The sequence below is a fragment of the Excalfactoria chinensis genome, chromosome 5 (assembly GCF_039878825.1).
Source record: "Excalfactoria chinensis isolate bCotChi1 chromosome 5, bCotChi1.hap2, whole genome shotgun sequence".
Lineage (NCBI taxonomy): Eukaryota > Metazoa > Chordata > Aves > Galliformes > Phasianidae > Excalfactoria > Excalfactoria chinensis.
Window position 1 is genome coordinate 17,357,401 of NC_092829.1, and position 11,630 is coordinate 17,369,030.

At 35.3% G+C, this 11,630-nt stretch overlaps 1 long non-coding RNA gene across 2 annotated transcripts; it reads right to left on the minus strand.

Moving 5' to 3' along the window:
• Positions 1-1,381: 1,381 nt before the first annotated feature.
• Positions 1,382-5,612, minus strand: LOC140253265 (uncharacterized). Of its 2 annotated transcripts, none has more exons than XR_011903812.1 (4): positions 5,556-5,612; positions 3,445-3,469; positions 3,051-3,130; positions 1,382-2,504 (listed from the first exon to the last, which is right to left on the minus strand). It is a non-coding gene; the product is annotated as an uncharacterized lncRNA (long non-coding RNA). The 2 variants fall into 2 exon arrangements; XR_011903813.1 differs by having other exon boundaries at positions 2,816-3,130.
• Between the last annotated feature and the right edge of the window lie 6,018 nt (positions 5,613-11,630).

Genomic DNA, 11,630 nt, shown 5'->3' on the forward strand with positions numbered 1-11,630 from the left:
TTTTTTTGTGTGTAATTAGTTACATAATACTCATTTCAGATTCTTTCATGAAGGTTCTGTTAGCATAGAAACTCAAGATCTAGAAGTGTAAGAGATGTCCAAGCCAAAAAATTATTTTATAGAAAAATACTACACACATGCATTACAAGGAAGACTAAGAGTGATTCCTGCTCAGAAGGCCGTTTCTTTTAACCCATTATAATGCTTACTTATGTCTTATTTCTTGTAATTGGTTTGAATTATGGAAAAGAGAAATTGTCTGCTTTAAGCTATATCACTTGTTATATCTTAAAAATATTGCTTATTATAAAAATCCAAATAAAAGGAAAAAAAGGACAAAAAAAATAGATTTTCTCCATTAAATCATATGACCTAAAATATAGCTATGCTGTAAATTTTAACTCTCTTCAGGAATCTCCAATCATAAGGGTAAGAGACCAATAAAATTCTTAATTTTACTTCCAAAAGTCATAACAAAATAAAATCTTAGGGAAGCCTTGAGTCACTATTTTCCTTTCTTAAATTTTGCCCTCTGTTCATTAGTTCCTTTATAATTCAATATCCACTTTATAATTAAAATCCATCTCCATAAGAGTTATCTCTAGAAAGATACATTTGGAGAAAGATTGCTCCAGTGTTTCTGACTCTTCTGTGGGTAATGAAAGAATTTAAGCATCTTGGGTTGATCCTACAATATTTTACTTTAGCCTAAAACCACACACATTTTTTTTTTTCTCTTTATCTGTCTTTATCTGAAGTGAGAAATAAAAAAATTTAGAAATCTCATATTTGATAGGAATTTCTCATAATGTGTCCCAAAAGATTACCTGAAACAACACACAGCTGTTTAATTGCTTGACAATCTTACGTTCCTCCTTCTCTGTCATTTTACAACTATTAACTCTTTCACTTCCTCACATATAAATTCTGGATATCATCCCATAATCTAGCACACACACACACACACACAAAAAAAAAAAAAAAAAGGTGAAAAAGTTGAGCCTACAGAATTTCCAAAAAAAACATGAAATTAAGCAATAGCAATTAAAATTCAGCACATTCTAAATCTGCTCTCCCCTCTGAAGTTTACTTCTACTAGAGTGTTTCTACAGCAGACATAGAACTACATGATTAACACATCACCCTTGCAGTATGAAAGATAGATTAGTTATGAAATATATTAAAATTATACAAATGTTTCTTCCTTAACCTCCTCATTTAACATTTCTCCATATGGCAGATGAGCAACAAAATCTGGTGCAAAGATTAAAAATTACTGAAATATTCCATTCCATGAACTGAATTTGTAGCAGGTGTGTGTGGAAAATTAAGAAACGCAAGTTAAAATTCTACAACATTACCACATAATACCACCTCTCAACATTTATTCTGAATTTCACTGACAGTCACAGTGATCAATAAAATAATAGAAAGTACTTTAACCTAACCTTTTTAAACATACAAGTACACAAAAAGCTCTCAGCTGTAAACAAAGTGAATTGCAAAGCACACAGGAGTAATCAATTCCTTTTGAAGAAATCAAACTGAAGTCCGGGATGGGCTTAATTAATAATTTTTTAGGAAAGACTGGAAGAACACCAACACTGGAAAGGCCTAAGGCTACTTTTTTCTTTAATGATGTATTCAAAATGATCATGAAAACCTGACCTTCACAGAACAAAACACAAATTTCAAAGTTGTAAAGGACAGACAGCTTATGGAAACAACAGTCAGAAGAATAGTTCCAGTTCTTGTCTTGGTGACAGCACACACCAAGACCAACCCTATCAGCTTTTAAATGTGATATTCATGGGGCCCACATTAAGGTCTTATTCCATTTTTCCCTCTCAAGCAACATATTTCTGATCATTTTTTGTGGTCTTGGAAAAACCAGCCCAGTCTAGATCTTCCAGATTGATATCTTAAGTATTCAGCACTTATCACTGCAGTCCATCATTGTTACTTCCAAACAGTCTGACATCATTCAATATAGTTTCACAAGCACAAAAAAAGGATTATATGCATTACTCTCACATTTGGGTTATGATTGCTAAATTCAAATTTTTAAGTGAAATATAAGTTCAACACAGAAAAAAAGATTCATTTGAAGAAACTCCTTTTTAAAATCTGTAGCCACTGCCAGCTTTGTGTAAGAAAGTAAGATTATTTTGTGTTAGTCAAAACAGAAAAGTAGTTATTTCTGTCTGTCAGTCAATATACAAGAGTCAAAAAGCAGTGCATCAAAGTCATGGAAACAAGGGACCAAGTTAGGAGAAAATGTCGTTTTCCTTATGTTCAACTTTCTCTTACCCCCTAGTTTCCCAGCTGACCTCTGGTAGATTCACTAGTGTAGCTTTCACAGACTCCCTCAGGAGGCTAGCCACTTGTCCTGTACAATTTGTAATCTTTTCTTAGTATCTAGCCTAAACATTTCTTGTCTTTGCCTGAGGTCACTGATCCTCGTCCTATATCTTCTAAGACTGCTGAATAATTCCTTGCTGAAACTGAGGAGGAAAAAAAAAAAAAAAAAAAAGAAAGAAGACAGATAAAAAAAATAAGAAACATTCCTTAGACTTCCCAGACTGTGAGCTACAATAGGAAAGTCGAGATTTCTTTTTAGGTTTTTAAACTTCAAGTTTTTTTGAAAAGCTATAAAGAAGTTATAAGATGGCTACAAACCTATGTTACAGTGCATAGGTCACTTAAAAGTAACACCTCCTATTTATTTCCACTACAATGGGTGCATAGAGCACAATAACACTGTTTGATAGAGCAAATTCTTAGCTACAAAACACCATTTCTCTAGCACACTCACCACCATTAGCAGATCACTTGGATGAGCCAAATGATGAGGTCGAGACATTTTTCACTGAATGATGTGACAGCTGTGCATGATTCTCCAGAAAGGGGCTTGTTTTTCACATCACTTCCTTTACACACCACCCACCACCTCACTGAGCTGACACTGTTTGGTCTTCATAAAAATTCAGCAAGTGTTGATGAAGTCAATGGGGGCAATTATTTCAGCATGGAGGAATTCTGTGACACACCTTTGTTTCATATGCACTCCTATGACAGACACCATTTTGTCAGACTGCCCCTCTTCTGCCATCTGTCTCACAGCAACATACTGCAACAGAATATTGGAGGAAAATTTCAACCTTGTCATGGTTTTACCATCTGTGATCCACATTCCACATCGTAATGATGTGCAGTGGCTTATTTGTTACTGCTTTATTGTGACTGTTTAAATCCCAGTTTTGAGAGGCTGAACTTTCTTCAGGGAAAAAAAATAGCACAAACTGTATTGAGCATGCAGAATATATTCTGAAACTATTTTTCCTCGTGCTTCTTTACCTTGCACCAATTATTAAAGTGTATAAGTGACAGCTGGATGCAGTTCACTTTTTTTTTTCCAGTGGGAAAAGATTGAAGTAACTTTACCTGAAAATCACCTTCTTACTGATGCCTGAAAAGCAAAGAGAAAAACCTTACACTACCATTCAGTGTAGCCTTATCAAAAGGGAAACGTTCCAATATTTACTTCCCTTCCTATTACACTTAGACCATAATACTGACCCAGTGATATCATCAATAGTAGAAGCTGATGAAGAAGCTAAGATGACATTCCCTAACTCAATGTAAACGTTGATAGATGCTCCAAAGGTTGTTTTATATTTTCTAGACTGAGATCTGTTTTAGTACACTGACAGAGGTGACCTTTAAAATAATGTATTTGCCATAAAAGGGGGGAAAGGAAACTCTTTGTAACCAGAATTTATTGTCTACAAAATCAGTTCCAGCAAGAAGTCTGATTACAATCAAAATAGCCCACCAAAATGAAAGAGTTTACTGGTGATAAATTTAATGTGATAGTAAAATGCTAATTATGGGCAAAAATACATTCAAGGTTTGTGGTACCGTCTATAAAAATCTGCATGGAAACTAAGATTCAGTGATATGTAAGGGTAAGCAGATGGCTGGAGTATTATTTTAAACATATTTGACAAAATATAGAATTGGCAGGGTATGATTGGAAAGAAAAGTTGTTTTTTATGGGACAGTAAGCACATGCACAATAATTGAATTCTTACTAAACAGAAGATTAAACAGACCATTGTGTATTAAGGTAATAAAGAGAAAATAAAAATTTTTACTAACTACACCTTCCGATATGCTGACAAGTTAAATCTGTGCAGTATTTTCATTTTCTGTTGGGTACTCTTTTGATCATTTTTGAAAGTAAAATGCTTCAAAACACCTTAAAATCTGAGCAAACACAATTTTGATCTTTTAATAACTGCTATTCTAAATCAAAAACTAAAAGAAGCACCAAGTCAGACACTACTCTGTCTAAAGTAAGATTTTATTTTGAAGAAAACTTCACATTACTTTTTTTTTTTCTCCTAAAGTAAAGCTTTTTAGGACTTCAGATTTTCAGCTAGTTTTTCCTGCTATTTCACCCTTCCTTTCAGATCTCTGTTTCCAGAGTGCAGCCCTGACATTTGTAGATAATATTTATCAGAAACTTTGGAATCTTTGTTGAGATACCATGCAAGCATATGGCGATATTCTCTGGAGACAACAGGATCTAGGATAAGTTGCACAACTCTATTCCCTTACTTGGAATCCAATTTCATACCACATTTGAGAGCTGCAACATTTGAGACCCACATTAGAAAGCAGAAATAGACAACTATACAACTAAAAGAAGAAAGAGAAAAAATGTTTACAAAGGGAATGAGAGTTGTATTTAGGGATATTGCACAAAAGCAAATTAAAACAGAAAATATCTAAGCCAGAGAGTACTCTGAAGTATTTCTTCAATAACAGTGAAACAATTTGAAGAAACTTAGACTGTTCTCCCATTTACATCACACTTTTTGTTTCCTATACCATTTCAACATCCTTCCTGGAAAGAATGTACAATACATCCTTCATTCTTTAATTGCACTATCAAAAGCCATTTCCTTTTCACTATTTTTAATTTCTGCTTAAACATTTCCTCTCATGGCTTTCCCTCTAGTCATTCTAAAACAATTAGATCATTAAAAATTTGACAAATTTCTGGTAATATTCACTTAATGACATTAGAACACAAAAAATGAAACACATTTCTAACAATGCAGTAAATTAAACTGTAATGTGTGATCTATTTCAGATTATGCACATCTTTCTGCTTTGGGTTTGAAAAAGTCTCTCAGGATCTATCTAAGAATCTTCCCCTGAATAAGGGGAGTGGTAGAACACAATTTGAATTTCCTGCAACAATTCCAGCCTATTTTCCCCACAAAGTACTTCTATCTCTCCGTAATATGGATTATTCTTTCCCTATGCACTGATATCATCTGCTGAAAAGACAGCAGTCACATACTTTATATGAACACAGAAATTATTTTGACTTACCTGCCTTATTAGCTTCTCTTCTTATTTATGTTTTGCTACGTGTATTAGTAGAATCCCTTCATTTTTACAGCTTGCATGACAATCTACACACTTCTACTAATTAGCTCTAACTTAATTTAATACATAGAGTTGTGGGTATATTATATTACCTGTTGAACCCCCTTCAGACTCACACCTTCACCTCCTCTGTTGCCAAACAGGTATTGTAGGGATCAGGACTCCTATAAACAGGTGTAAGAGGCACAGCTGTGTCTAGATCCCAGCTGTGAACTGTTACCTGATGGAGAGGCTCAGGCACTGCTTTTTTCTGACTGGGGTGGGTGGGGGTTATTGGTTGTTCCACTGGTTGAACTGTGGGGCTTGCCACAGGAATTGGAGTGACCACAAAGCTATCTGTGAGAATCAGGGCAACTGCAGAGCCAATTTGAAGGGTTAGAGCAAACATGGGATCTGTCACAGGTATTAGAACAACAACAGGGTACATTATAGGGGTTGGAGCAGCTGCTGGGCTCATTACAGGAGATGGAGCTACCACAGGGCTTTCCGTGGGCTAGAGCAAATGCAGAGTTAACTGCAGGGATCAGAGTGATCACAGGGCTTGTTGCAATGCTTTGAGCAGCCACAGGACCTATAGCAGTGATTGGCGGAATTTCAGGGTTCATGAAGATTGGAGTGCCAGCAGGATCTGTCACTATGCTTAGACCAGCCTGCTGCAGGAACTGGAGTTGCTACAGGGTCTGTCAGAGCAGTTGGAAGATCCATTGCAATGTCATTAGGTTCAGAGGTATTCTTTTCGCCTTGAGGATGCTGAACAGTGTTAAACAGATTTTGGTAGGCTAGACTCTAGCATGCTGTCTAGCTAGCATGACTTGTGCCTCTCCAGGATTGCCAGAGTGATTTCTAAAAATTCTACTTGTTTTTCAGGGTTCTGAAGTTTTTCAGTGATGAAGTTCCAAATTGCTGGGGGTGCCCACATGTCTAGGCACCTGCCCCTACCATGTCATACTCCTCACCCCTCATAACTGTCTCACTTCAGAGAAAATCTATGGATGATAATCTTAAATAATTGTTTAATTATAAACATAATCTGAAATCCATTACTGACACATAGCTCATTTGCACACCCAAGGTACATTCAAAATTTTCAAGAACTACTGTAACTAGTTTGGGGACTGAAGGAGAAGTGAAAGAGAAATGGAGGGTGATGAGCTGCTGGAAAATGTCTTTGCTTAGCTCCTAGAGAGGCAAGTAGAGTACAATTACTAATAATTTTTTGAGTCCCAAGATGACGGCAATGCTGAGTACAAACACCATGTTAGTTTCTCAGCTGCCAATTTTGTCACAATATAAGCTATGTCCACACAGCATAGCAAAATAAAAACCTTCATCCAGCCCCCAGAGATGACAAAAAAAAAAAAACAGCCGTGAAAATAAACAGCAAGCAAGGTGCTAAATTATACAGCTCCATAAGCAGACTCTCAAAGACATTCATAAATAGTAAAAAAATTAACCTAGTGACAAGCAATTATCAAATAACCACAACACCCATATTAATGCTGTGTTAACACATTCCAGTCAGATCTTCCAAAGTGACTGTCGTGGTTTAACCCATCAAGTGGCTAAGCACCACAGTTGTTGGCTCACTCCCTACAGGATGAGGGAGAGAACAGAGAATAGAGAATCAATAGAACCCAAACCAAAGAGCAGAATTTGTAGGCTGAGATAAAACTATTTATCAAGAGAAAAGGAAGAGAGTAAAAAAAGGATAATAGTTAAGTGTATATATACATATATAAATATGTACGTATATAAAAAATGATGCTCAAGCCCACCCAAGCTTACCACATAGCAGGTGCCCAAGCATTCCCAGCTTGCTCAGTGAACTCCCACTTTCAAAACTACCCTTTCACATGATATCGTATGCTCTTACCCTGTCTCCCAGTTTTACTTGATATCATGGAGTAGAACAAGGAACATTAATGTTGTCTAGTGAACAGAGGAATAAGAAAGAATTTCAGGCTGCTTTCAGCTGTGCAAGCAAATAAAAAAGAACATATGCCAAATTCCAAGGCATTCATATCTACAATTCTTGGAGCCAGTTTTACTAAGAAGTAGGAGGTTAATATCAAAGCAACTGCCTGCCAGCACAGCTGGCTGGTATGTTTTCTACTCTCACAAACACTTCAAAAACATATTGGTCATTGAGGTTTTTTGTATTGTGCGTGTTTTTTGTTGTTGTTGTTGTTGTTGTTGTTTGTATTATATTTCCATAACATTTTTAATGAGTTGCAATAACATATAGGAGCCCCAAGCAAGATCCATGATTAGCATTTATAATAAAAAATGATTATGAGTAATAATACTATAGAGGAGAAGATTGAAATAGTAAATTGTACTTGGCTATGAACTGACTTGACTTCATTTTGATTCCATAGTTGGAATTTATAAAGTGAATGGGTATTATTCTGTGAACTTTGTTAAAAAAAAAAAAAACCCACCGGTTAATCTTTATTTCACTTTGAAGGTGCTTTGTAAGAAGAAATGGAATGTTCTCACTTGAAAGAAACTCTCTTGTACTTGAGATTTGGGGGAGATGTTATTCACCAAGACAGTATGGATTTGAAGAATCCACTTATTACATGTGATTTAACCTCAGGAACTTAGTGATTTCATAAGGAACAGGACAATTAAGGGCATTCAACAAAAACTCAACAGGGGCTCTTTGTAGAGGCAAAAGTTGGATTTCTAGAAAGGACTGAGCCAAAACCTCTCCAGCTGGCCTCTTAATGGGAAAGACAAGAGCAAAAGGGAAGATGAAAAGGGAAGACAGGGAGAGAGAGGGAAAGGAAGAGCTAGAGGGTGGGAGAGGGAGAGGGAAAAGGAGATCAGAAAGGGAGGAAGGGAGGAATGAAGGAAATCAAAAAAAAAAAAAAAAATAGAGCAAAATACTTTACTGGAATATATATTTGTCTCAGTATGGCACAAATTGAGACAGTCTGGAAATGTCAGAGTTGTGAGTTTACCATAATTGCTTCTGGACTTTTCAGGCTGTTGGTGATGTGTATTTTATATGCTGAATTTTAAGGACTGCTGATTAACAGTTCTTTTTTCCCCAGAGATAACTAAATTATTTGGCACTGCATATGATGTGACATCGCTAACACCAGCTAACAGGAATGAAGCCCAACCTCTGAGAGTAGAGAGACCAGTGAGATATCAGGAAAGTATAAATGACAGAAAGCAAGCAAGCTGCACAGTACAGGAAGAGAAGCATTACCACATGGCCAAGCATTACCATGCAGCCTTTCTTTAACCACAGCCAAATTCACCCTTACCATGGGATAAACAGCATTGTGGACTTGCTTGTTATGATACTTCACATTCACATATACATTCACATATACATCTATAACATGTCATGATGCTTATCTTCACAGATATGACAGTGATCACCAGTTACGATAGCTCTTCTCAGCAGAATAATCAGTTTAAGTGTCTGTGAATGAATGTGTTTAATACCAGTTGCGTGTGTGCACAAGTGCTTGCTGCTGTTAGTTAAATGGGTTAGCTGAGAACCTGCTGTTTTCAAAGACACAAGTAAAAACTCAACATAAATGAATCAAGTAAGTGTTTTTGCAGGACTTGGCTGTCTCTAACAGTCTGCTCTGAGGTCTGTAATGACACAGAAGTAATTCAGTATCCAGAAAAGTTTGTTTAATGCTATCTTGTATCTCTCTGATCAAACTGCTATCTTTGTCATTAACTGTCATAATTCCCATCATAAAATCCCCATGCAATAATGCTAAACAAATACAGAACAAGACAATATTCCTTATTATTTATATTATTATATGTAATCTATTCTTTTTGTTATTACTAAATTGTTGTTATCCCTGCTAAATCCAAACTGAATTACATTGGAAAGGGTATCTGAAAATCAAGATATCACATAGAAACACACACACATTACTAATATTAGTGTAAATATCTATATGGTTTGAATAATGACAATGGAGAATAAAGAATATGAGACAATACTAAAAGCTGAAGAACTTAATACATAAGGAGAAGGAAAATACCAGACACATGTCAGTGTCTGCATTTTCTGCCTCTTATTGTGTCTACCTCTGGAAAGAAATCTGGGACTTGATTTTGAATTTATTTATTTGTTTGCAATAACTAAGAACAGATAAATGGGCCACCATTCTCCTTAACACATAAATTTAGACTATTCCATTTTATATAATCACTGATGACTGTGCTTTTAAAAAGTTCCCTAGATTTAATTTGTGTTATATTTTAAATGATATAAATACTGCAAGTTCTAAAACATGCTTATTGCTTTTCACCAGAAAACATCATTCTTCCGTTACTGCAGCTTTAAATTTTTAAATGAATTTTATGTCTTAAATTTATAATTTTTAATGGTTGAAATTAATTTTATAAATCATAAAACTTACGTTTCAAGACTGTTTCAGTAGGATCCTTCCACATGCTATTAATTTTAAATATGTTGGCAACAGTTAAATATGTTAAATATTAAGGCAACAGTTGGTTATCTGATAACCAAGTTATCAGCTTAACAAGTAGGTTTTCACCACAGCTTCTGAAAAAGGGAAAACGTGAAATCAAATATATTCTTCAGGTAGTTAACTGTATTTCAGAGTCTGGAGAAAGCACTTCTTCATTTGGAAAATACCACAAAATTAGAAGAAAGCAATTTACTAAATTGTAATTTTCAGTAGTAATTTTTCTTAAACAAAAATTCTGATATCTACGTGCACGAAGTATTTCATTGTGATACCAAGCTTTTCATTCCATCAGTAAACAGTATTTAATACAATAGTTTTGAAACTGTTCTCAAATAAAGTGAATACAAATGTTCCTATTGTTGAAATTATCATAGAAAAAGTTTTTTTATAGAGAATTGTTAAATGTAAATTTTTCATTTCCAGTATTAGTATTGCAGGTACTTTTGAATTAGGTCTGGGCCAAGATGCTGAATCGTATGATGTGGTGAGCTGTATTACGCAATGAGATATTTAGTTGTATTACATAGTGAATTGTATTATGTGGTGATTAATTGTATGTGATGATCCAATCTACTATCTGGATAGTTCTGAAATGTTTTTCTTCCTACATTGATAGCTCAGAAAGTAATGTCTCCTCCTATTTATTTCCATGAAGACTATAAGGAAACTTATCTACAAAGAGTGCAACATCACTGTTTCATAGAGAAAATTCTCAGCTATAAAACACTGGCTTTCAACATAGTCACTACCATTTGCTATGCATTTTTGCCAGGAATAACAAGAGTCTGCACACTGCTCTCATGAAAATCTGCATGGATGTCCATAACATTCCTACTGCTGGATGTCACTGCCAACACTGCTGAAACACATTACCTACAACCTAACTGTGCTCTCAGCCACTGGCTGGTCTGCAAATTGATCAGCTTTTTCCTCATGGATGAATTCAGATACACCTTTGCTTCATGTGCACTTCTATGCCATGTGCCAATTTGTCTGTCCCTCTGCACCCTTGTGTCACAGAGCAACAAAGTGTAGCAGAATACTGTTAGGGAGGTTCACCCTCTACTGCCATACCACTAACATTTGCATCTAATATTGTGAACCAACATAATATTTTATGCTGCCACTCTTAAAATCAACCTGAAATACTATATTAACACAGAAAAATGAGTAAGAGTGACACAGGTTTTCTCTCAGAATAGAAATTCCACCTTGAATTGCGTTGCAGCTTCATTAATCTCATAGTGTTTCCAGCAACACTTTACTAGCATACTTTTGCAATTCATTAATTGTGTATTCTGCCACTCCAGCTTTAATGACACTATAATTCATTCCCAGATTGCTTGAGAAATGAACTGTAAAGTACAGTTTTCATTAAGTGGCTTGAAAATGAAGTCATAAACACATAAATAAATACTTGCTAATAAATGGATTATTCGTAATCATTACAAAGCACTGAACATACCTCTAGAGTCTCACAGGAAAGAAAAGACTACAATGCCACTGGAACTGTGAAGTCCAAAATAACATCAAAGGCAAAATAAGCCATCCTGAATCTTATTAAGGATTTTCATCATATTGCTCCACCTTAGTTTAGATGTGGAAAAATTGAAAACTATCATTTCCATTTATTATAAGTTACTTATTTATAGTCCATCATGGTCCAATAGATATTCAAAAGCTCTTGAACAT